Source organism: Geotrypetes seraphini, chromosome 2 (assembly GCF_902459505.1).
Source record: "Geotrypetes seraphini chromosome 2, aGeoSer1.1, whole genome shotgun sequence".
NCBI classification, from domain to species: domain Eukaryota; kingdom Metazoa; phylum Chordata; class Amphibia; order Gymnophiona; family Dermophiidae; genus Geotrypetes; species Geotrypetes seraphini.
Genome location: NC_047085.1, coordinates 193421567 through 193446951, shown reverse-complemented (window position 1 = coordinate 193446951; position 25385 = coordinate 193421567). Strand labels below are relative to the sequence as shown.

Here is a 25385-nt window from a genome sequence, read left to right as displayed (position 1 = left end):
TGCTAAGGCCAACTACACAAGAGCCATGCCATGAGCTCAAAGGGTTCTGGATTCCCTATGGGGCTCGGACTGTGTGTTAGGAGATCTGCCTGAACCTTCAATCTGAGGCCTTCGTCTCTCTACAGGCAAACTAGGTCTGCATATCACGGTCCACGGGGACAATCAGGCGCCACTATGACAACCAGCTCCGGATGACTCACAATCCTGTGAATGACTTGACCTAGAATGGGATACGGGGGAGACACATACAAGAACCCCTTCCTCGGCCACAACTGGACCAACACGTCCAACCCTGTGCTTCTTGGTTTCAATCTTTGGCTGTAAAAGTGTAAAAGTGATCATGGCTGCTAATGCCATGAGATCCATCAGTGGGTTCCCCCACTTCTGAACAATGGAATCAAATTCTCCCCTAAGTCGAGTGTCTGCCGGCTGAGATAGTTAGCCTGAACATTCTCTACTCCTACAATGCGTGCAACTGAGAGCCTGGAGCTGAGTTTCTGCCACCCATAAGAGAACTGGAGCCTCTAGATGTAACAGGGTGCTCCTGGTGCCTCCTTGTCAGTTGATGTAGAAACAAAGAAACATAGAAACATAGAAGATGACGGCAAAAAAGTGCTACAGCCCATCAAGTCTGCCCACTCTGCTTACCCACCCCCTGTCTATGCCCTAATGACCCAATTTCCTTATCTTGATCCTGGTAGGGATCCCACATGGGTATCCCATTTATTCTTAAAGTCTGGCACGCTGTCTGCCTCAATCACCTGCACTGGAAGCTTGTTCCAATGATCAACCACTCTCTCTGTGAAGAAATACTTTCTGGTGTCGCTATGAAATTGTCCGCCCCTGAGTTTGAGCGGGTGCCCTCTTGTGGCCGAGAAAGAAAATATCATCTTCCACTTCGACACGTCCCGTGAGGTACTTAAATGTTTCGATCATGTCTCCCCTCTCCCTACCACTGTCGCATTGTCCAAGAATATTAACTGCCTTGCCTCTCAGGGTCTTCTCCAGGACATGCAGTGCCAGCTGAATGGCCCTGAGTTTCAGGTGATTTGTGGACCACTTTTGCTGAGTCAGGGACCAACAACCCTGAACTGGGTGTCTGTTGCATTGACCTTCTCTTGTGTGTTTAATGTACAGTGCTGTGTGCGTCTGGTAGCGCTAAGGAAATAATAAATAGCAGTAGTAGTTGTTGTTTTTTTTAGTTAAGCACCTAACTTTCAATTAAGTCCAATTAAATTTGATTATGAGGTGTTAAGTGCCAATATCAGCACTGATTAAGCCTATTGACCAAGCATTTGTCTCCGCGCAGACACCACGCGGTAGACTTTTTCATCGTGTATTTTGGTTTGTTTCTGGTTGTATCTGTTTCCGGATTATTGTATATTTCCTTTTGTATTTTCACTTCAAAATAAAAACTTTGACACTGAAAAAAAAAAAAGCCTATTGACCAATTAAAATAGGTGCCGATATCGGTGCCTAACTTTAGGCAGACTTTATAGAATCAGGGCCGAAATGCATAACATGCAAATGTACATAAAGCAGCGCTGAACATCATCCAGTAATGCTCTAATTTGGTGTTCTCCTCTTGCTGTCACTATGCCCATTTTGATTTATCAAGAAAGCACTGGGGAGGTCTCAGCCCCCTGACAGGACCTGCTGGGAAGGAAGAAATGACTTCCTGGCACCTACCACACCCAAGCAATGGAGAAAATAACTCTGAGGTCAACTGGGAGTAATGTCAGCACTTACTGTAAATAAAAAATTATACCTGAAACCTAAATCACATATCATCTTCACAATTGCTTCAGTCGCCTCTAGCAAAATGACACTGTTGCAGCTTTCTCAGAGAACATTTTTTTTTAACTCAGAGCATTCAGAAACTCCTCACTGATTTCTTCTTTCTTTTTGTAAGTATTGATTTATCTAACCTAATGTGCATGCAGTGTCTCTGACTTTCCACTGTAACCAGAGCACAAATCAGTGTTTTTGGTTAAAAGCAGCCTTTCTGTTTGGTGTGAGAGTTAGTGGACACAGCATCAGAAAGTGGTGAGGTCACGTTTGCACAGGACTTGTTAGAGAGGAGGCTGGAGGGACGGTGAGGAATGTGAGTTCACGGCTAAGTTATAAAAGAAAAAATCTGCCTGTGGTGGTAGTGCTGGAAGGGTCAAATCACAATCAAAAAGGAATGGGAAGGAATGAGATGCTTCCATATGGAAGGGTTACTTTTTTATTTTTAAGAAATGCGTAGCAGCATGCCAAATTATACCTTCATTGCATTGACAGGAGGACCTTACTGGGTCTCTACTCTAGAGTAGTGAAACTCAAAGGTAATGAGGAGGTAGGCTTTTTTTTGGCTAACCTTGGTAGTGGGTGTACTTCAAAATTGGAAAAAAGAAATGTAGAGGTAAGTATGGGGAGGTGCCAAGTGTCTTCCTTCCTTAAAGAGAAACCAAAGACGTAAGAGAAGGTGGGTAGTACTTTCCTTTCAGAGGTCCACAAAGGACCTTGGTCCCCTACCTCAGAGACCAAGGAGGAAAAGGAGAAGAAGAGAAAAAATCAGGAGTGAAGCCTGTTTCCTCTTTATGAGGAGAGTAGGAGCAAAGGGTTTAAGCTAGGGGTATCCAACCTGTGGCCCGAGGGACGCATGCGGCCCCATGAAGTATTTTGTGCGGCCCCGGTCGAGGATGATGCAGTGTTTCCCTCTGCTGTCCCTGGGTGTTTACCGTCTTGCCAGCTCCCTCCTCTGTCTTGCTGCAGCGTTTGCGCATTTGTGTGGCCCCAGAAACATTTTTTTTGGCCAATGCGGCCCAGGGAAGCCAAAAGGTTGGACACCCCTGGTTTAAGCCAATACCTCAGCTTATTCCAAGGTCTATATGGTGCCATAAATAATGAGGGGGTTCATAAGAGTGACTTCCAAAGGTTGGCAAGCAGAGTAAAGCTGTTAAAATTTTCCATATGCCAAGAAGCAATAGAGAAGTACAGCCAGGGACCGTGTGAAAGGCCATGCATTGGAGGGCCACATCCCACCCACACTCAGGACCTTCCACAGAACATGGGAGACTTAGGAGTCACTGCTCAGCTTCTTCTCTGCCTGCGCTCAACACAAGCAGAGAAACCAAGGAGGGTAGAAGACTTTTCCTGAGAGGGTAGATAAGGAGAGATGTAGGAGTAACAGCAAACAAAGGAGAGACCAAGAGATAATGGAACCTCGAGCAAGTCCGAAACCTTTTGTCATCACTGTACTTTATTCTTATTTTTATTGCCCTGCTTTTATACATTTTATACACCTATGGACTGCTCAAGAAATGAGCATTTTTAAATTTAATCCTTGCCAACTTCCACTATTGCATTTCCAGGTGTGGGTTGGTCATGGTTGCCCAGAGAATGCCAAGAGGATTCTCACTTACTCCCAGATTCTATATATGGCACTCAAAATTGTGCGCTAATTTGGGTGTATGCTTAAATTGTGTGCACAATTTTACAAGAGTAATAAGCCAATCAGGGCCTGATTCTAGTAACTGCGCCATAAGTTAGGCTGTGGTAGATGCCCTATCACTGCTTAACTTACTGTAATTGTTTTAATTGGTGCGGTAATTGACCGTGTCATTTAAAACCAATTAAAATATCACTGTAAAAAAAAAAAAAAAAATGTAGGCACCTACAACAAAGGACACTCCTAACAGTGCCTAACGTCAAAGTAAGGCATGGTTTATGCTGGAAATGACCTTAGGCTCCGCTAGATGACTGTAGACACGTTTCTCATCATGCATAGGCACAAGTAAAGTAAGCCTACAAAACCCTGGCCTACATTACTGGCGCCTATGTTCAACGTAAGCTGCATGACTGACACATGGCCGGCACCGTTTTTGTAGGCAACGGTCGATGTAGGCGCCGTTACTAGAATCAGGACCCTTAGTACCAATACTTGATGGCAACAATTTGGATTTGCGCACACATCTTGTGAAGGGCTATTCTATAAAGAAGCGAGCGCAATTTTTTTTGCATGCAATTGAAAAGAGGACATGACCATAGGAGGAGCATGGGAGGGTCAGGGGCATTCACTAAAGATGGGCATATTATTATAGAATTCAAGGGATTCACTTCTAACATAACATGTAAAGATTTACACCAGATTTCAGTTGCTACAAATCCTTGTGCTGAAAAGTTCGGCGCAGGTTCTGTCACTAATCCCTATTCCCTAAATGGCACCCAACTTGTGCCATTTAAAGAACAGCGCACATCATTTATTGAATCTGATCCTTAACCACTAAGGCTCAAATTCTATAAACAGTGCCTAGCTGATCTAAGCACCTAACTTAATTTTTTTAATCGGTTTAATCGGCATTGATAACTGAAAGTGCCAATAAAAAACAATTTTAAAAAATTAATTATCCAGCAGATGCCTAACTCGGTAGGCCTCTACACCAAAGCCTACTATAAATAGCGCCTAGCAGATGATTGACAATCGTGTTCAACGTCATTTAGCAATTAGGCACCATCTATAGAATCAGGGCCTAAAAGCCTTTTATCTTTATTCTGTGTGAATGGCAAGAGAATAGTTCAGAGAAATGTAAGTATTTGGCCACGGACAACAAACTGTTTTGTACCCACCCCAGGAGTCATCCTCAACCCCATCAATTAGAGGGCTGGCTACAAATGTAAATATGAAGTTTGGATGACGCAAAAGCTGAAGGGAGTACGGGAGTATAATGGCAATGTGGATAAACGGCGATGAGTGTTTTCTATTTCTGATCTCGTGTTATGGAATGCTCTTCCCTTGGATTTAAGATAAGAGCAGGATGTTTTAACTTTTCAGTAAAATTGAAGACTTTCAGCCTGATATTCTAAAGCACTTAGGGGCCCTTTTATGAAACTGCATTAGGTGATAATGTGTGCCAAACACAACTCAAAATGACGTACTGTGGGACCCGCTCAGACATCCTGTGGTAACTGCCAAATTAGTTCATGCTAATCTAAGCGCTAAAAAAATATAAAGGGGCATGTCAGGGGATGGAAACTGGGTATTCCTGTGCTATTTAGTTAGAACAGCTTAATTATCACACACTAGCTAGTTAGTGTACAATTACCACGTGAGTCCTTACTGCCTACAAAATGGATGGTGGTAAGTGCTCACATGGTAATTTTCTTTCATGGCCGCACGCTAATAGCAATGGAATTTTAAAAATGTTCTTGGTATCTACTGGCATCCTCCCTCCCATCCAGATTCAATATAGTACCCCCCTCCCCCCCCCCCCCGATATTTGCAGGGGCTCCATTCCAGGAAATGTTGAAAAACCGCAAATACGTTTTTTAGCGGGGGAGACAGGAGAGGGCAGCAGGAGTGGCAGAAGAGGGCAGCTGGAGCACCGGCGAGTGAAGGAAATCATAAAATACCGCGAATGACCGGGACCGTGAATCGCCGACCGCGAATGACCAGGGGAGCACTGTACCGCTTATGGAAGGAGACATACCCAGTTGCTTTAAAATGGAGGGTCCTGCCTCACCCAATGCATTCTGGGATAAACTGGGTAGGGTCAGTTTGCCATATAAGGAAATTTCTAATAGCCCTTCTGAATATATATATAATAAGAAATGTCTAGATTATTAGATGTTTCAAATTATTTGCTAGACATCCTGATTGAAAATTTATTCCTGAGCGTGTGTGTGCTTGTAGTATTAATGTTTTATATCAGTGCTTACCAATCTTTTTGTGACCGTGACCTCCATGATTATGGCCAAATAAAATTATGTGACCCCCCTGGAGATGCAGAATAATAATGCACCTATGAAGAGCCCACCTAGCTTTTGACCTAATTTGAGGTCCAGACTCACAGTTTGAGAAGCGCTGTTTTATATAATATTGTAAACCATTCAGAAAGCCTACTAACTGGACAGTATATCAAGAAGCAAATAAACATCATTCATTCTTATGCCGATGCAATCTCCATTAAGATACTCTGATTGATGGACTATATATTTTAAATAAATAAACAAATGTTCTATAATCGGGACAGCAGCAGGGGATGAGCCCAGGTTTATCATTATCTTTCATCTATAATCTCCAATTAATTCATGCTTCGTGTGCGGGCCTCTATCAGGTTTCTTCTCCTTGTAACTGTATGCTGTGAGTCTTTCTTAATTTTTTTAAAGCTGCAAGGTCTAGGCCAGTGTATCGCGGTACACCAGTGTGCCTCCTGAGATTTCAGGTGTGCTGCGACACACTAGCGAGGAGGAGAGTCATCTGCGCCGGTTGACTGCCTACAGGACGTGCCTCTCGCAGTGAGAGGCACGTCCTGTAGACAATCAGCCAGCGCGGATGACTCTTCTCCTCGCCGGCATCTCTCCTCCTCTCCCCACACCTCCCCTCCTCCCAGATCCCGCCACCGAAGCGAGTCACGGCCAGATGGGCCTCCTCGTATACACGGACGTCAACACAATGACATCACGCATGCGAGTGACGGCCGTGCACTTCCGAGTGCCTTCCAGCCGGGCACTGGGTTTAGTGTGCCACCAGCCAGAAAGTTTGTGAGACACTGGTCTAGGCCTTTCCCTACATAAGGAATCCATGCAGGTGTTTAGCAGTTTCTAAGCTCTTTGTTATGTTCTAATTCCGTTACCTTTTAATACAGATACATAAAAAGCATGATCAAACACACTAAATGAAGCTTTACCAAAACTGAATCAACTGAAACAGCGTTTGTACTGCAAAAAAGTTTCTTTAATGCCTATTTGTACCTTGCAAAAATATCTCATTTTTTAATAATAAACAGCTGATACTCCAAAAAAAAAAAAAAAAAACCGGAGCTCCTAAATTTATGCCCTTAAAGGGGGAATTCATCAAAGGATGCTAAGAGCATTAGCACAGACAAATGTGGTAGTGTGCACTAACCGCTAAAGATGCCCACAGGAATATGATAGGTGTCTTTAGCAGTTAGCGCATGCTAATGCTTTTACATCCCTTGAAGAATGTCCCCTAAATGTGTGTCCTATTTTCAGTTAAACTTTAGGAGCATAGGTTTTCAGCTCTAAATTCATTAGAGAATGACACGGGGACAAATTTTTCACTGTCTCCATGGGAACTCCATCCTCATCTGCCCATTTAGTCCAAGTTTTTGATGTTTTTTTCTTTTGAAAATGAGCTCCTTGGTCACCTACTAATGAAAGCTGGCAGCCAAATTAGTTTTTAGTATCACAACCAGCCACTGAATTTCTGTCACTGTATCTTTGGAGTTCGGTGATGATTTGACCATCTACTGACAAAAGCCAATGGCCAAATCAGTTTTTGCCATTTTTTTGTTATAGGAATCTAGTGCCTGGAGAAGGGAAAAATTTGAGTTCCTCTGGACAAGCAAATGAATACACAACTCACCGAGAAATTCACCCTGTGCTGTGCACAGAAGCTGCTCTCCCCCTTGATTCACAAGTGTAGCAGTAATGGAGTCCTGATGTTCCAGCCTTATCTTAACCTCTGTATTGAAAAAAAAAAAAAAAAAAACAAGAACATGAAATGACTTGCCAGCGAGATGCCTCATACACTAACCAACCTTAGGATCTTAACTGTGTGAAATGTAATTATGTTGAGGGCTTTAAAAATAGAATATGACAACAGAGAAAAACAGGGGGTGGCACAAAGATATCAAGGAGCAGTAAAAGGTAAGTTTTTACTGCACCTTGATTTACCACAGGAGTTACCAACCTGTGGTATCTTAGTACTGTAGATTGCTGACTCCCATGGTAAAGGAATAATGCTGTCTGTGAGCCACCTCTCAAGCAGCGTTAGTTCATTGGGCTGGGAACATCCAGCCAAAACAAATAAACAAAACACCAAGTTATGCCCCATTGTTCCCAGCTACCTGACCAAACAGAAGTAGGCAAAGGCCCTCCCAAAAGCTGAATGGTCTTCTGTAGCATCCTCTGTCCCCCCCCCCTCAAATACCCCCAACCAGACCCCTCAACCAAACTTGTTCACAGTAGTAGTGGTGCCCATGTGGAAGTGCCCTCCCCCACTAGGAAGTCCTCTCCACAAAGCATGAAACCCCACCCTCCCAAGGGCTCCCTCCCTGTCCTACTCTCTGGTGTCTAGGGTCCTGGGCAGAAGTGATATCGGTGATTCCTGATAGGGGGTCATGTTTCAATATAAGAGCTACTTTGAAAACCACATTGGTCTCCTTTTCCACTTCTATTTGCCTAACAGACCTCAGACTCTTGCCTTCACATTAGCTCCTTCTAGTTTATCCCACTTGCATCACTACACAAAGATTTCCCCACCCTGCCAGTGTTTCCTGAAGGTACTCCCCCATTTTTTATTTTTTAATTCTTTATTGATTTTCAATTCGAGTACAAAGTGCAATAAATTTTACATACAATTAATATCATGAACAGCACTACATACAAAATGTATTTCCCCCCCCCCGCCCTCCCTCTCTCCCACCCTCCCTAGATGTGTGTGCAAATCAAATAGAAAATAAAGGCATTATACAACTAATCAGTTAACAAAATTCGTTAATGGACCCCATGTTGTTTAAATAGTTTATTATGACCCTATATTTCTGAATTCATTTTTTCATAACTATAACATAGACATAAAGTTTCCCACCAAAAGGAAAAATTTAGCCTGTCCCAGTTTTTTCAATTCTTAGAAATCATTTGCATGGCAATCCATGTCATAATTATAAGGAGTCTGCTTTTATACCTATCTAATGGATTTTTAGCATTCAACAACGTCCCACAAATGATCACATCATAGGACAAAGGAATCGATGTTTCCAATATCCTATTAATTTGTCCCCATATTGATTTCCAAAAATTGAGTATCAAGGGACAATAAAACAACAAATGATCCAGTGTCCCTACTTCAAGATGACAATGCCAGCATCTATTAGACTTTGAACTGTCCAACTTTTGCAAACGAACTGGGGTCCAAAAAAATTCTATGTAACAAAAAGAACCAGGTTTGTCTCATAGATGCTGATGCTGTACATCTCATCCTCCAAGTCCAAATCTGTGGCCATTGAGTAGCAGAAATCTGCTGCTTTAACTCAATGCTCCAAATGTCTTTTAGGCTTGTTTTAAGTTTTTTATTCAAATAATCAGATATTAATTTATACCACTTGGCGGCCTGATGCCCTTGCCAATCTGTCTGGAAACATAGGCCTGGCAGGCTATACTGATTTTTCAAGTTGCACCAATCAGGGAACCCTTTCTGAAAGGCCTGTTTCAACTGCAACCATTTATAAGCTTGAGACTTTGATATGCAGAATGATTATTGCAGTTGTAATAAATTTAGCATTTTCCCATTTGAGATCACATCATCCATAGTACGTATGCCTGCCTGCAGCCAATGTTTCCAGAGGATTTTAGACTCGCCGATTTATATCTTGGAGTTTAACCATAGAGATTGACACGTGGATTGTTGTATTGGAGTAGGTATTAAATTATTAATAAATTTTAAAGTATTCCAGGTGGAAAAAAAGAATACTATGGTCCTTATATATTCTAGACAACTTGATACTCAAAATATGGCTCAGACGTAATGGGGACATGAGGTGACTCTCTAATATCAGCCAGTCCGGTAGATTCTCCTTGAGTTCAGGAAGGATCCAATACATACCCTGACGCAATATGAAGGCTTGATGATACCTATAAAAATTTGGAAAATTTACCCCACCTGCCGATTGTGATTTTTGCAAAGATACTAAAGCAATTCTAGCAGTTTTACTCAGCCAAATAAATTTTGTAAGAATCCCATTTAAATTTTTATAAAAGGACCCTTGGAAATAAACTGGCAACATACTCATTTGGTAGCAAGCTACATTTTTAGTCAGTACTCTTAAAACTACTAGTCCTTCCCTTTTCTGCTTTCCCTGTCCTTTCTTAAGACATTATAGTCTTGTATGGCCTCCTCCCACTGTGGGACTCACTGACTATGTCACAACAAAATAGGCCATCAGTAAGGTGCAAGTTTTAGTGTTCTATATACAGCCCCACTCACTTCAAGTCATGGGGTTGCCCCATTCCTGTTTCTTGAGCTTTCTCTCTTTGTTCCTGCCTCCTCTTCCTCTCTGGTGCTACACTGTAAACTGCTTTGATCTTTCCAGGAAGAGGAAAAATTGTATGCAATAAACTAAACATCTATTGAAGCTGTACATGTGATGCAAGTAAACTAATAGGATAAATAGTTAATACCGCAGAAAAAGTTACTGTCCTTGCTTGCTGTTTAACTCCCTTTCCTACTTTCTTGAGCTCCACCTGTACACTGACATTGTTTTTAACCTGGTCCTGGTCTCAAGTGGACTATGACATCAACTCCACATGCCCTTCCTTTCCTGTAATACTAAAAATACCATTGGTATCCTTGACAGCCAAGGATCTTTTTTCCCTGTAATTGTGCCCTCAGGTCAATGTATCTGATGACCAAGTTTCTCACCAGAAGTAGCATCTTGTCTTTTGAAATCTTATTTTTCCAACTCTGTCATGACTTCAGCTGTTGGGCTAGGGTTTTTTTTTCCAGGAGTATCTGGGCAGATACTCAGTGCAAAAGAATATTGTATTAGTATCAATGAGGCAACAGGGGGGGGGGGGGGAGAGGGGAGGGACAGGGAATGTTTCAAATTCAGAGGTCTCATCCAACAGAACCCACTGTATTTCATCTATTTGTCAGTCTTTAGGCTCTTTGTAGCAATGCAGACAGATTTCCTGAATCAAAGAAAGAAAAGAGGTAACCTTTACTCTATGCCGACAGTTTCAAATAAATGAGGCAGAAACAAAAACTCATAAGAGTTGGCACTAACAATAATTTAACCAGGAAGGAGAGGCTCCTGTCTTGTTAAATTGCATTGACTGGCCCTAGAGTACCTAATCAGCAACACTTAACCAAAGAATGCCACTGAATAGCTGCCCTAACTGCCACAGAACTCTCCGGTCTGTATCAAGGCAGTTTGGGGACAGAGTCGAGGTGAACCTGGAAGTTATCCAGCCATTGCTGTTTTTTGACTGATAGGAAACTTTAGATAAAAGGATTTAGTGCCAGTACTTGGATGACCATATGGACTGGAAGGACAGCACAAATAGCAGCCCTAACTTGCTCAAATAGATATTTATTTATTTGGATTTATTAACTGCCTTTTCTTGAAGAGATTCACCCAAAGCATTTTACAATACTCTGAATAGTAATCAGGTATTCTTGAGTATTTTCCCTATCTGTCCTGGTAGGCTCACAAGCTGTGGTACCTGGGAGAGTGGAGTGCTAGGCGACTTGCCCAGTCACAGGGAGCAGGCTGGGATTGAACTCACAACCTTAGGGTGCGGAGGCAGCAGCCCTAACCACTAGGCCAGCCCTCCACCAGATGAAACTCAGATATTCAGTGCTGGTACTTGGATTAAGCCCGGCACTGAACATCCAAATCAAATTCTGCCTGCAACGGTCAACAACTTAAACATAGCTGACTGATTGCAGCTAAATATCAAGCCCCTAATTTTTTCACTGTATATGAAGAAGCGCCAACACACACTGGCCATCTGTATTTTCCACAGATTAAGGCTTTATCTTTACACACAGCTCCATCTGCCCTTTTTACACTTCTGTCTAATTAGGGATTCTATTCTTAGGTATTGATAAATTATAAATTTAGGTATTTATTTTCCAGCTAATTAGGGGTTATTTGAGGGTACTAAGTAAATCAGAATTTATCACCCCACAGGAACTATTGCTGGGTGCCTTTGTCGGAGAAATCAAATATGATTTTATATTACTTAGGAATCATCACTACAGAGAAGGGATATGAGTGGAGGATATACAGTAAGACAAGCCATGGAAGGCATAAGGGAGTAAAATTTCTAGATGACTTAAATGACTGCTTCAGGAACAGTTTAGACCTAGTCTTCAATGGAACACAGAATTTGGTGCAAGAAATAATGGTGTTGGAGCCACTTGGCAATAGTGATCACTAATGATCAAAATCAGCTTAATAACTATAGGAATGACACTAAGGTCCTCTTTTTCAAAGCCACACTAACGGCCCCGAAGGCCATAGAGATTTAAAGGGCTTCAGGGCTATTGCCACGCGGCAGCTGCTAGTGCAGCTTTGTAAAAGAGGCAGTAAGAAAATCTACAGTGATAACATTTAACCTTTAAAGGGGGATTATGATAAAATAAAGAAGTATACCAAAAAAAACAACCCTAAAAGGAACAGCTGCAAAGGTTATGAGCTATAGTAGAGAGACTAAGGAGAGAAATCATCAATGTGGTTTACCGTTAAGACCGTTATTAGTGTCTTACTGTTACTGCTATTAGCATCTAGATCTCACTGCATAAAAATGGGATCTGTTATACAATATGGAGAAATTATGCCTTAAGTGATAATTTTCTTTAGTCAGCAAAACCTTTCTGCACAAATGAATTATCTCTTCCTATGAGCAGGTGGAAGTAGAGAAAAAAACTGAGTTCTGCCAATGACATCACTGGATAAAGCTGTGGTGCCCCCTGGAAGATTCCCAGCAGAAAGTCCCTTCATAATGCACCCATGCCCCATCAACCACTGCAATTGCAATGAGCAGCAAGTGAATAAAGCACCACATGGTGGCACTTGCTACCCTGCACATACCAGGGAAAAGCCAACCTGGCTACGAATCAGGGAAAAAAATTGTTGGGTTTTTTTTTTTTTTTTTTGGGGGGGGGGGACAACTGAGAGAACACAGAGCCCAAGACCCCAGGCAAAGGTCTTTCAAGGGCAGGACTGTAGAATGGGTTCACTGACTAAAGAAAAGAAAATGATTAGGTAAAGCATAATTTCTCCTTTCTTAGCATCAACTCACCGTTTTGCATAAATGGGATGTACCTAAGCAAATCCAGTAGGCACGGGAAACAAGACCCTTCCGAATGACAGCCTTATCAAAGACAACTGGGCTCTGGCGAGCACATCCAACCTATAGTGCCTAACGAATAAAGCAATGACCATGTTGCCGCCCTACAAATCTCCTCAGGGGACACAGCCAAGGACTCTGCCCAAGACATGGCTTGAGCACTGGTAGAGTAGACCTACAGCCCCCGAGGAACTGGCCTACTCCTGTTGATGTAAATGGGAGGCCTTTGATTTTTCCAAGGACCAGAACAAAAGTACAAAAAGGTGGTCAGAGAGATGAAATTCATTCATCTCCTTCATGTACTGGAGAATAATCCTCTGAACATCATGCCTTTGAAGTCTCTGATCTGGGGCCACTGAACCCTCTTCCACAAAGGAGGGCAAGCAGATCTCTTGATTCACATGGAAAGAAGAAACCACCTTTGGCAGAAAGGAGGGGACAGTCCACAAGGACATGGAATCCTCTGAAAAGGGTCACAACAGGAAAGAGCCTGGAGCTCCAAGGCCTTCCGAGCTGAAGTAATGGCCACCAGCTGAAGTAATATTTTCTCCTATTGGTTTTAAAAGTGTTTCCCTGTAACTTCATTGAGTATCCCCTAGTCTTTGCCATTTTTGATGATTAAAAAATTGATTCACTTCTACCCATTCTACACCACTCAAGATTTTGTAGACTTCAATCATATTTCTCCTCAGCCGTCTCTTTTCCAAGCTCAAGAGCCCTAACCTCTTTAGTCTTTCCTCATACGAAAGAAGTTCCATTCCCTTTATTATCTTGGTCACTCTTCTTTGAACCTTTTCTAATTCCGAGATATGGCAATCAGAATTGAATGCAATATTCAAGGTGAGGTTGCACCATGGAGCGATACACAGGCATTATCATATTCTTAGTCTTATTTGCCATCCCTTTTCTAATAATTCCAAGCATCCCGTTTGCTTTTTTTGGCCGCTGCCGCACATTGGACAGAAAGTTTTAGCATATTGCTATGATGACACCTAGATCTTTTTCTTGGGTCCTGACCCCTAAGGTGACCCTAACATCTGGTAACTATGATTAGGATTATTCATCCCAATATGCATCACTTAGCATTTATCCATATTAAATTTCATCACCCATTTGGATGCCTAGTCTTCCAATTTCCTAAAGTCTGCCTGCAATTTTTCAGAGCCTCTGTATTTCTCCATGGTAAGACCATGAATATTATGTGCAAGTCTTGTTACCTCCAACTCAAAAGGATGACTAAAATGATAAAGAGGATGGAAAGATTCCTCTCTGAGGGCTCTTGAGAAGAGTTGGCTGATGGGAGATATGACTAGTGGTGCAGCGAGGGTGAGAGGCGCCCCCTCCCCGTTCCTTCCCTGATCCCCCCTGCTGCATATGCGCCCCCTTCCCTCATACCTCTCGTTTTTCACCATCACATGCAACAAGAACATCAATGTGCTCCTTGCATCCCCATTGTCTTTTCCACTGACGTCCTATGCCAGAAGTGACGTCAGCGGGAGAGACAGTGCAGTTGCGAGGAGAATGTTAAAGTTGTTGCTTGCAGCAGTGAACAACTAGAGGTACGGGGAAAGGAAAGGAAAGGGAGTGCGCACGTGGTGAGGAGATAAAATGTGGGGGCAGAGAGGAGAAGGGGTGCCAGGGCCCCCACCAACATTGCGCCCGGGGCGGACTGCCCCCCTCCCCCACCCCTCACTGCACCACTGGATATGACTGAGATCTATAAATTCCTGAATGGTGTGGAATATGCAAACATGAATTAATTAATTGTTTACTCTTTCAAAAACTATGAAGGCTAGGAGACATGCTGTGTGCAAAATTACTAAGCAATGCATTTAAAACAAAATCAGAGAAAATGTTTTTCTTTCGCTCTGCATAACTGAGCTCCGGAATTTATTGTTGAAGGATTTGGTAAAAATATGCTAATGTGGCTGGATTTAGAAAAGTGTTGGAAGGCTCCTGGAGAAAAAAAATCCATAAACCACTATTATGGTGAGCTTTTGGAAATCCGCTGCTTATCCCTGGGATAAGATGAACAGAATCTATCTACCTTTTGGGATCCTGCCAGGTACTTTTGGCCTCAGTTGTTTATTATTTGAAAATGGGCTGCATGGACCTTTGGTCCGACCCCCCCCCCCTCCCAATATGGCAAATCTCATGTTCTGATGATCTTGTGGTGTGTTTTTTTGTCTAGTGTTTATAGTTAAATCCTAAAATAAGAAACCCTATATATAATTCATATGACCTGAGATACATTCTGCTAATGACCCAAGAAATGCTACCAGCCCATGCTGTTTAATCTGTCAAGAAAGAAGCCACAGAAATTCTAAAATGAAAAATATAAGCTGCATTTGTGATGGGCCAATTGGATTTTTATTGCTGTTAATATTAACACATGCATTGAGTTATTTTACACTCTTTATAACATTCCTCAGGAGGACACTTTTTTAAAATTTTCAAGTTATGTTGCACCCATTCGCCATGTAGGTGACCTAAAAATATGCTGTTCAACTATAATAATAAAAACCACTGAATTTACTTGGCTTAATGCAGGGGTGTCCAACCTGCGGCCCAGTGAAGTATTTTCTGCGGCCCCGGTCGAGGGCAATGCAGTGTTTTCCTCTGATGCCCCCGGGTGTTTACTGTCTTCCCGGCTCCCTCCTCTGTCTTGCTGCAGCGTTTGCGTGGCCCCAGAAACATTTTTTTCGGCCAATGCGGCCCAGGGAAGCCAAAAGGTTGGACACCCCTGGTTTAATGCAACTGATGTTCAGGAATCACCTACAGTATTGAATTTCTTCTCTGGCCTAACATCAGAGCACAAAAAGGGAAATGCAGTAAGGCTGGCAGTATAGCCACACCTCTAACAAAATACCATACAAAAAAATACTGCAGCATGCTATAAAATCAATGAGCATGCAGAGTACTGACCTGATAAAATCAGGCAGTGATATACACAGCTCATTGATTACTGTCACCCTTCCTGTCAGTGCCTGAGTGGTGATTGGCTCAAAAACATAGCAGCATCTCCCTCCTGAACATTTTGTAGAGACCCCTTCAATGATTTCCCTGGTACTGTAGCGGCACTACCACACACTTGCATTCCTCTGGTAGTCTAGTAGTGACCCTCCTCCCCCCCCCAACCTAAACCCTTTCACTCCAATTTAAAAAAAAATAAAAAAATTAAATCCCAAGTGCACTCTCCTGCCACTGCACCATGAAAGTTCTACACTGTATTTCAGGCACTGTCATCAGTTCAAGTCTTCAAGACTGTGCTGGCTGGCTGCATTAGCAAGCCTTTAAAAAAAAATAAAAATAATCTTCTATAGCTAAAATATGACCTTAAATACTTTATCAAAGTTCATAACCAGGGCAGTTTAGATATAGAAATATTTTATCTGGATCTGTCATTAGAATGCTAATTGCAGGCTTCTTGAGGGGTCACCAGTGCAATAGCGTGCTACATTTATAACATTAACTAGCTGCTCTAAAGCACGCTGAGTTTTCCCAGCTCTGTTGACCTGGCCAACTTCCACACAATACGTAGGGGGCTGAACCGCACTGATCAGCTCCACAAATTATTCCACTGTTATAAGCTCAAACTACGCTGGCTATTTATTTTACTTTGTCAACCAAGTTGTATTTCTGGTCTATGACACAAGACATCGTTTCTGAAGCATTTGCCATTTCAAACGATTTCCGTACTTTGAAACCTATGAAAAGTAACAAGGCAGTTTAACGACTCACCTTGAATGCGGTACAGAAATGCTGGAACTATTATTCTAACCTTTTCTCCAGTCAGAACGCAGCTTGATTCCCTCCCACTCACAAAGCAAGATTAAATTGTATTACTCCCAAGGTATTTTTAAACGAGACAATGAAGCAGTTTCAAAAGCTAGCTCTTCGGGAGGAAGGAGAGCAGAACCCCCCCCCTATTCTGAAAGTTCTTCATACAGTGAAATCAGTATGGCTAACCTCTCCCAGCCTGCAGTAATTCATATCCTTTGCTCTGTGAATGCAGGGCAGACTTTCCACACACCCATGTGCTTCACTGATTCAAATGTGATTATGACACGCTTAAATTCAAAGAGGCACAGAACGTTTGTTTTGGAAAAAATTTGGACATGAAAAGTCAAACAAATAAGACACAGGTGACACATTAATATATATATATATATATATATATATATATATATATATATAGGAACACATTAATACACTCTTTATGTCATACATTCTTTAAACGCTTAAGCTGAAGAAGTACAGTATCAGAAGAAAACAATATATTCATAGAGGAAAAGAGAATATGAATGCTTCATCATGAGCCGAAGTTGCAGGGAGTCTAGGAGGGCAGGGGGAGTAAGTTAGGGTGTCAGTTCACAGTTAACTGGTGTGAGGGGAGATGACATTTTCATTGATTCTTCTTGCAAATATAGGTACATGTATCTCATGTGAGGGATAATTATACAAAAGGAGATATATGTAGCAAAAAAAAGCACCCATTTTATGAAACCAGTATTCATGCACGTCACAACTCCACCCAAACTATGCCTCCAGCAACACCACGTGCATATAAAGCCGAGAGCTCCTTTAGAACATTTATTTCTTGGATCCTCTTCCTTTGCAGTCAGAACACACATTCTTGACTAAGGGAGCAGGTTCTTTCCAGAGGGAGGAGCTTTCTCTTCAAAGCCCTGGCATAGAACATAGTTGCCAGTTCTGTAGATACCTAGGCAATATTTTCTAACATGCTTTATTAAATTTCGAGCTAGAATCTCCTTGTTCACATGACAGGAAGGACGTATTTTTGCATTCCAGTTACTGCTTCCACTTCCCCTTGCAGCCCTATTGGCTGACGTGTCTGACTGATGGGCTTCAGAGGGAGGAGAGAGCAAACCAAGAATAAACACAGTTCCTGCCTGCAAGCTGCCAACAGGGAGGAAAAGCGAGAGTCAGAAAAACAAACTTTATTGGCATGACAATTTAATACATTTAGCAGTTAAGTTAAAACAAGAGTCAGAAGTTTCAAGTTTATCAAGGGACTTACTATCCCCTCCATCACTAAGGATGCCTCAGTGGCTTACAACCTAAAGAAAAAGGGGGGGGGGGGGGGAGAGAGTAAGTGTGCACACAGATAATGAGGGAAGACATTAGTACTGGGAGAGGGGTAGAGGGGATTGAAAGGATTTACCAGCTAGGAGAGAGGATTCTGCTATGAAGGGCTGGGGGTGGCAGAAAGCAGCTGTAAGAGGAAGAGAGGTTGGGTGATGATGGGGGGCATTCGCTGGGAGGGGAGAGGAATAGAGAATCTAGGAAGGGGTGAAGGGAACTGAAAGGGGTTACTGCTTAGGAGAAATAATTCTGTGAAAGGGGGAGATGTGCTGGGAGTAGAGCTGAGGGGAAATGATGAGAGAAGGCTAGGAAAAGGTAAAGGTGATTGAAAAGGATTACTGACAGGGAGAGCAAATTTGACTATGATAGGCTTAAAGAGGCAGAAAGTTGTTGTAAAGGGAAGAGAGGGGACAAGCTGGGAGTGGAGCTATGAAAACTACCAAGGAGTGAAGGGAATTGAAAGGGATTACTAGCTGGGAGAGAGAACATTGCTGTAAAAAACTGAATGCAGCTCAAAAGGAAAGAGAGGCTGGGTAATGGGGACAGGGACTAGAAGTGGAAAAGAAACTGCCTCTGACGGTGTGTGGAGCTCAGAGAGAGCAAGGGCTGTGGTGAGGAAAGGGAACTGAGAGGAGACATGATCTGGGAGAGAAAAAGAAGAGTATTAAACTTGTATTTTAGCTAAAGTATGTTTTATGTTTTTATGAATTTGTACACCACCTAGAAGGCTGATTGGGCGGTATAAGAAATTTTAAATAAACTTGAAACTAGAGGAAAGAGGAGCTGAAAGAAATGGAGTGTAGCTGTTTGAGACTGAGAAAAGAGGAGCTAAGAGAAAGGTAGAGGAAAGAAATCATGATGGAGAGAAGAGACATGAAGGTGAGAAAAGAATGAGAGGTGGCTTTAAAGTGACACCCGGAGCCCATCATTTTTTGACACCCCCCCATCTATTTGAAAAATATGATTTTTAGTAACAATCCACATATCACATAACAAGAGTGTACCTAGGAAAAGGCAGCATCTTAAACACTGCAGTGAGCACTAGAACACCAACACATACATTGTAAAACTAAACAAGCTAGATCCTGCACAGTCAATTGATCCTGTACAGTCGATGCTAACGGAAAACCATGTCCTTTTCATACACACAGAACACAGATACACCCTCGCCCAATATGGAATAATCACAAACTAAAAATAGAAATATGTAGACAAAAGTTAAACTGAACCGCCAAGAAACCAGACTCTGCATACAATGCAACACCACAACACCACAAAAACAGTAACAGATGTCCTCTAATACTGTGCAAAATATAAAGACAGTAGATGTAAATTTGAAAAAACTAATACATAACAATCACCACTTTACAAATTAACAAATAAAAATAAAACAAATAATGAGAAATAAGAAAATACCATTTTATTGTACTAATCCCCGTAAACTCGGTCCCCATCCCCACAAACCACCTGATTCCATCCACACAAGCCTTGAATTGTTTTATATTGAACTTATTATATTAAAGTATAAAAAGAAACAATATTGTGTACAATTGTCAATTTATAAATCAGCGTCTTCTCCCCACTCTCTCTTCCCCATTTTACTTCAGCGTCCTCAGCCCACTCTCCACTTTCCTTCAGCGCAAGCACATAAAAACAAGAAAGTAATTTTATATCATTTCCATTCTATTCATTCATAGAAATTAAAGTCTAAATAATGCCAGTCACATAACAAAACATGATTTTACAAAAATAATTCCCTGCACAGTCAAACCTGCAAGGATTACTAGATGTCTTTCAGCAGCTCCCCTCCCTCCCTTCCCCTTACTTCGTGGCCAAGTCAAAATGATCTACCAACAATAAAATTTTAAAAACACAAAGCACACTGTACGCAGAAAAAATGTTAATTATCATTTACATTCCGCAGGTTTTCAAAGAGGTCAAAGCAGATGACTTTATGCAATGTCACTTCAGTAACAACTATACAAAAATAGACAAATATACCCCCTCCCTTTTTACTAAACCGCGATAGCATTTTTTAGCGCAGGGAGTTGCGCTGAATGCCCCACGCTGCTCTCGACGCTCATAGGCTCCCTCCGCTAAAAACCACTATTGCGGTTTAATAAAAGGGGGCCATAGTGCAAAATATAGACAGCATTTATAAATTCTCAAAACGGACACATTTTGATCACTAAATTGAAAATAAAATCATTTTTCCTACCTTTGTTTGGTAATTTCATCAAAATTAAAAGGTACCTAACTAGTATTCCCTAGTTACATTTTTTGTAGACATAACTAACTACAAAATTCGTACAGTAAATCATTATGGAAACTCATGAAAAAATATAGAAAATTATTTTTTTCTTAAAAATATGTATTAAAAAAGGGGGTGCGTCTTATATGCAGCTGTGTCCTATACGCCGGCAAATGTGGTATTTTCAGTTGGACTCTTCTTCCACTTTCTGAAGGATTCTCTTTTGGCTCTTGTAGCTTCCATCACCTCACTCGTTAACTATGCTGGCTGCTGTTTGGTCTTCCTTCCTCCTTTTTTAATACATGGAATATATCTAGTCTGGGCTTCCAGGATGGTATTTTTGAATAACATCCATACCTGAAGTAAATTTTTAATCTTTGTAGCTGCTCCTCTAAGTTCCTTTTTTACCATTCTCTTCATGTTATCAGTCTCCTTTTTAAAAGTTAAATGCTATTGTATTTCCTGTATGAACTTATTACAGAGATTATATCAAATCTAATCATGTTATGATCAGTTATCAAGTGGCTCCAGCACCACTACAGTACCTCCTGCACCAATTCATGTACTCCACAAACAACTAGGTCTAGAATTGCTTTGCCTCTTGTTGGTGTCTGCACCAGAGCAGTCCTTGATTTTAATCAAGGATTTTATCTCCCTAGCATGCCCTGATGTTAAATTTACCCAGTCAATATCAGGATAGTTGAAATCACCCATTATTATTGTGTTACCTGGTTTGTTAGTCTCCCTAATTTCTAATAACATTTCAGCATCTGTCTGTTCATCCTGGTCAGGCAGATAGTAATAATAATAATTTTATTCCTGGCTGCACTTTATTCTTCTGACTGTGCATCCAATATTTCTTTCCTTCTTTCAGCCTCCTGTATGCTTCCTCTCCTCCAGACCTCATTCCCTCCCCCAACTTTTTCTTTGTTTCATCCTGCGCCTTCTTTCTTTCTCTCTCCATGCCCCCTTTCTTTCTGTATGTCTGACTTTCTCTCTCTCTCTCTCTCCGTGCCCATTTCTTTCTTTGTTTCACCCTGCCCCTTCTTTCTTTCTCTCCCCATGCCCCCTTTCTTTCTCTGTCTTTCTCTCTTTCCGTGCCCCATTTCTCTCTTTCTTTCACCCTACCCCTTCTTTCTTTCTCTCTCCCCATTCCCCCTTTCTTTCTCTATGTTTGTCTTTCTCTCTCTCCGTGCCCCATTTCTTTCTTTCTTTCACCCTGCCCCCTTCTTTCTTTCTCTCTCCCCATGCCCCCTTTCTCTTTGGCTGTCTTTCTCTCTCTCTCCCCATGCCCCATTTTTTTTTCTTTCTTTCTTTGTTTCACCCTGCCCCCTTTCTTTCTTTCTGGCTCCCTGTCTCCCCTCCCCCCTTTCTTTCTTTCTCCCTGCCCTCCCCCATGCCACCGCCATTGGAAAACATGCTGCTGCCACCGCCGCCGGGGAAAGGCTGCCACTGGCCATCGGGAACAGGCCGGCGCTGAGTTCGCCCTGCTTCTCTTCTCCGCAGGGCCGACCAACTGTCGCCGCCCGATGTCAATTTTAATGTCAGAGAGGACGTTCCGGGCCAGCCAGGCAGCGATTGGCTGGCCCAGAATGTCCTCTCAGATGTCAGAATTGACGTCGGGAGGCGAGAGTTGGTCGGCCCCGCGGGGAAGAGAAGCAGGGAGGGAGAACTCGGTGCCAGCCTGTTCCTGATGGCAGCAGTGGTAGCCTTTCCCCGGCGGCAGCCTATTTCCCAGTGGGTGGCCAGCTGTGCACCCCCTTGGGGAGTGCACCTGTGGCAGACCACCCCCCCCCCACCCTCCCTTGGTACGCCACTGGTGGCTTGAGGGAGGGAGACAGGCAGTGAGATGAGAGAAGGCAGGGAGACAGGATGTGAAAGCAAAGAGGAAGCATGAGAAGACCAAGAATAAGCAGAGAGAGAGGATACAAGATTATAGATATAAAGGTAATGGACTTCTCTATTAGCTGGGCTAATTAAGGATGGGGAATAGCTGATATTTTTCCAATCTCTTCCAGCCCTGTGGTCACTAGGTAGAACAAATTATTTTACTTAAAGGACATGAGGAAAGTAGAGGAAGTTTCAGCAGTATGTGATACCATGGTCTGAAAACATTCTGGCCCAGATTCCCAAAACTGTAACACTGTTGCTAAACCGTTTTCCAACGGTTTAGCCTGCATGCATTGTATTTTAGTGGCAGATTATCAAAACGGATTATCCCTGTCTTTAGCAAGGTTTCTAGCAGTCTCCTGTAAAGACATGCAAATTGGCTCTTCAACATTGAAAGGAGCGCTCCGGTGGATTCTTATCATGAAAATAAATTTTAAAAATCGTCCCTCGAGATTGTGGGTGATTTGGCTGGGACAGGCGAGACTGAAAGGGATGAGAGGATGATTGTCATGGTGGGATATTCCCTTCAAGTGCGTGTACTACTGCTGAGCTCAGCATTTAAATACGACCTGGCCAGTTGTGTCCATGACTCTGCTATACTTTGTTTTTATTTTTACAGCAAGAATAGGACATGGTCATTAATTAAAAAAAGAAAATCAGGATTTTTACATTTGTGGCAAAAATGGCCTTAGTGCATGAGAAAGACCTGCATAAGGGTTCTCTAAGGCTTATTTTTACTGCAGCTTAATAAAAGTACCCCTAAGTCAGCTACTTAAAATAACATTATGTAGCAAGAAAATTAAAATTAAGAGATGATTCTGCATTGGTTGCTGCACTAATTTTTGGAGGTGAATCAGCACCCTTCACTGGTATTCTTCTTGGAATGCAGTGGCTGTCCTCCCTGTGCCTTCTATTTCCAATGGTACAGATTTATGTAAACCAGGGAAAATGTCACTCATTCCCAAAAATAATGAAAAAAAAAAAAGAATCTCTTTCATCTACAGCTTGCAGCTGCTACAAAAGTCCTTCTTGACACTAAACCACACAACCTTTAAAGGGCTCTTTTCTATGCTGTTAAGCAGCTTGCACTAGTTTTACCATGCATTAAATGTTGGCGCAGACCTGCATTAATGTTTGATGCATATTTAAACAGCCAGTGCAGTAAAAGAAAACCTGTTAGAAGCTTAATGAAAGAATGGGAGGTGCGTGGGTGTGAACAAGGCAGTGTAAAGGAGTGGCCTGCTGAAAGCTAATTCACTAGTCATTACATTACATTACATTAGTGACTTCCATTCCGCCCGTACCTTGCAGTTCTAGGCGGATTATAAAAGAAGCTAACTGGAACATATCCAGGAAAGTTACAATTATGGATTTAGGATTACAAAAAGATAAATGGACATTTCCAGGAGAATTACAATTTAGGGAGCTGTTTAAATGGTTGAGACTTTGAAGAGAAAATTGCAAGAGTAGAAGAGACTTTGAGGGGGAATGACAAGGGGAAGCGTTAAGATATCTGGATAAATTTTTTGAATAGCAGGGTTTTGATTTCTTTTTGAAAAGATTTGAAGTCACTCGTTGATGTCAGCAAGTTGGAAATGGAGTGGTCTAGTTTCGCTGTTTGCGTCGCTAATAGGTGGTCAAACATCTTCTTGCGCTGAGTGCCTTTGAATGGGGGGTAGGTAAATGGGGTCTGAGTTCTCCTTTGTCTAGTAGTAAGGTTCTGATATAGGCGGTTGTTTAGGTAAGTAGGGGCAGTGCCATTTATTGCTTTGAATAAAAGACAGTATAATTTGAATTGAATTTGTGCTTGTATAGGTAACCAGTGTGAGTCTAGGTAGGCAGTGGTGATGTGGTCAAATTTTCTTAGCAAGTAGATCAATCTGAGAGCTGTGTTTTGTACAGTCTGTAATTGTTTTATCATGTTTGCAGGGCATGGTAGGTAGAGGATGTTGCAATAGTCCACTAGACCCAAGACAAGGGATTGGACTATGAGCCTATATTGCTCTTTGTCGAAGAATTTTCTTATTTTTCGTAAATTGCGCATGATTAAAAATGCTTTCTGGGTAGTCTTGTTGATTTGGATTTGCGTTGTGCAACATCTATCTATCATCACTCCTAAGAGTTTAAGAGTGGACTGTATAGGGTAATTGGTGGCATTTATTTCTAATTCTGTAATGGATGGGGGTTTGTCCTTTTCGAGTAATAGAAATTTTGCTTTGTCCGAGTTCAACTTCAATTTGTGGTCTATCATCCATTTTTCCACTGCTTCTAGTGTTTTTTTTAGTTTTTCTGTTTACGTGGGGTCTGGTGAATCGAAGGGGAAAAGTATGGTGATATTGTCCTGATGTTACATCTAGGTTATCAAGAGTGGTCCCAAGGGAGAATATAAAGAGGTTGAAGAGCATAGGTGACAGTGATGACCCTTGTTAGCTGGTTGTAGGTGCTGCCTCAGGAATGTCAATAAAGCCACTGCAGATGTTGATCCTCTCTTCCACTGGCCCTCTCTGATCCGATCCCCCCATCCATGATCCAGACCCACACACACACACAAAAAAAATCTGATCCCCTCATATCCCCCTAAGAACTGCACCTCTAAAAACAAAAAAACATTCCACCTGATCCAATCCCTCCCAAACCCCCTCCCACTCATTTTCCAAGTTTACATGTAACCCAACCTCTTTCAGCTCCCTAACATCCATCTGATCCTCTCCCCAACCATGCTGCCCACCTCTCCCCCGAGAATCCCTGGTACACTAGTGAGATGGGATAGAGTTGGTGCGCACCCCGCATTTACCACATGCTGTTTTATGCAACTAATGCCAGGTAAGTGCAAAACTTTATCACACTTTAGTAAAAAGAGTCCCTTGGCCTCTTATTAATTCTGATCCCTAAGAAATCTTCCATGTGCTGTCACCTGTGTCCTACCTATAAGTCCAAATTATTATACATTTATTATTAGAATGAATTTATAAAATTAAAAGCATTGCAAAAGAATCCAAACTGTGAGGGAAATAGTGAAGAGCACTCCCTCACTGATATTGCAATTACTCCACCTTACATCAGGAGGCACTAGCTCACGAAGGCTGGGAGTAAGCCACTTTAGGGTAAGGTGGGTCAACCCTGCTGAGTCAAGAGGGCAGGAAGGAATTTAAATACCCTGGTGAGCAGTTTAGAGAGGCCTCCTGGGCAAGAGGCTTCCAGGAGGGAGGTCCTGAGGGAAGAGGAATCTAATTACAGCTCAGCCATAGTACTTGAAGAGAGGATCCATAGTATCTGA

General features: G+C 42.1%; 1 long non-coding RNA gene across 4 annotated transcripts in view; it reads right to left on the bottom strand.

Annotated features, from left to right (window-relative positions):
- The window catches only part of LOC117355687, a 701484-nt gene that overhangs the window by 556683 nt on the left and 119416 nt on the right, over positions 1-25385 (bottom strand). For all 4 annotated transcript variants that reach the window (XR_004538434.1, XR_004538433.1, XR_004538432.1 and 1 more), the window contains one exon: positions 7370-7468. This is a non-coding gene — a long non-coding RNA (uncharacterized LOC117355687). The remainder of the gene's footprint in view (positions 1-7369; positions 7469-25385) is intronic.